Genomic DNA, 1,833 nt, shown 5'->3' with positions numbered 1-1,833 from the left:
CACACTGTATAAATGATGATATAAATTATAAATGTATTTATTGTATAATGTATTATAGTATATAATATATATAATCATATATTATAAGGATTATTGATTAGACCTTAATAAATACATAAATATTTTGTAAAGCTTTTAATTTATAAATAGATAAATAAATGTTAATAATTCCGTTTTAAGGACGTTACACCGACATTTGTTGTCTCCATATGCGCAAATATTGTTTGGGATTTGGGGAGGGCGTAGCCCCTAAAGCACCTCCCCTATTTGGGCCTATGATTGTCTCCGTCTTACAAGTGTGTAACATAAAAAATTGTACGCTTAGCAGATCACATTTAGCCCGTTAACTTACAAATTGTATTGACCTATTATAAGATTTTTTCACCCATAAAATGTATAAGTCCCCCAAAAAAAGCACAAACCAGGGGTGTCCCCGCTGTCCCGAAAAGTAGGAATATTCCTAGCTACGTATGTGTAAAAATATTTCAAAAAAATGCTGGGCAGGTAAAGTGAATTTATGCCCTACATAATGTATCTATATATTATGTATACCTATATATAATTCGACAATATTATAATAGTGAGAGTCGCAAACATATTTATACCTTACATTTTAAAAAAAGGTGGGTAAGTGGATTTCGCTCTGCTGTACAGTAGGTTACAAGTGGATCACTGTATAATGAATGGTATTAAATTTGAATTCAATGATATAATATCACTGTATAAGAAAAACGATTCTGAGCGGAGATGGTATGTCAGTCTAGGTATAAGACATAATATTATATTATAGTCTATAGTATTTAAAAAAAATTGACCTATAATAGGTACCTATAATAAATTCCAAATTAATCATATCATAATATCTATTAGGTACTTATAACGCGTTATACATCAACAACAAACCGTGATACTATCATAGATATATAATAGTATACTTTAGAAGTTTCAAGTATACCCAAGAATAATATTATACAATCACAACAAAATAACTAAAATAGTTATTCTAGGTTTTTAATATGTAATTTCGACCAAATTTGTACTTAAAATGACTATAAAAATAAACTGTGTAAATGTATTTTTTAGATTTTTTAGTAACAGAATTAATTACCTACGTGGAATCTTGTTTTAAATTTTCAATTCTTAGATACATTTTATAAATTTTTAACTACAAAATAATTATTCAAATTAAAATTTGATAAATTTTGTCAAAATTCGATCTTTAAATGCTTATAAAAAAAAATTGTGCCTATGTATTTTTAATATTTTTCAACTGCTATTGTAACAATGTATCAGGAGCCTTGTATTCATTTTTTACACTTTTTAGCCCAATAGATAAAACTTTCTTGATATTTATAAAAAAAAAAACTAAAAAAATTGAAAACTTACAATATCCGTAAACAGCTCAAAAAGAGTCAAAATATTTTAAAAATTTTATCGTATATATAAAATGCTAATATAAATATACAGTGAAATTTTCAAGTTTCTACTGTCATTCGTTTTTTAATTACAACAAAATAATAAAATCGTTACGTAAGAAATCGAGTGAATATCAAATGTTGTAAAAATATGAATTTCAAATGCTCATAAAAATTTAATTTGAGTTTCTTATAGATATTTTTTTTTTGGTAAAGGTAGAATATCATATAAGGAATCTTGTAATACACTTTAAAATCTTAGATTTAAAAAGAAAAATTTTTATGAATTTCTAACTCGAAATAATTTGAAAATTTTCGTGATTTTTCCATATTTTGTCATTTTTTGAACTTTAAATGCTTATAAAAAAAACTGTGACTAACGATTTTAATATTTTCATCTGCCTTTGAAACATATACT

This window comes from Acyrthosiphon pisum, chromosome X, assembly GCF_005508785.2.
Source record: "Acyrthosiphon pisum isolate AL4f chromosome X, pea_aphid_22Mar2018_4r6ur, whole genome shotgun sequence".
NCBI lineage: Eukaryota > Metazoa > Arthropoda > Insecta > Hemiptera > Aphididae > Acyrthosiphon > Acyrthosiphon pisum.
The sequence above is the reverse complement of the archived record's forward strand: the minus strand, read 5'-3'. Positions refer to the sequence as shown.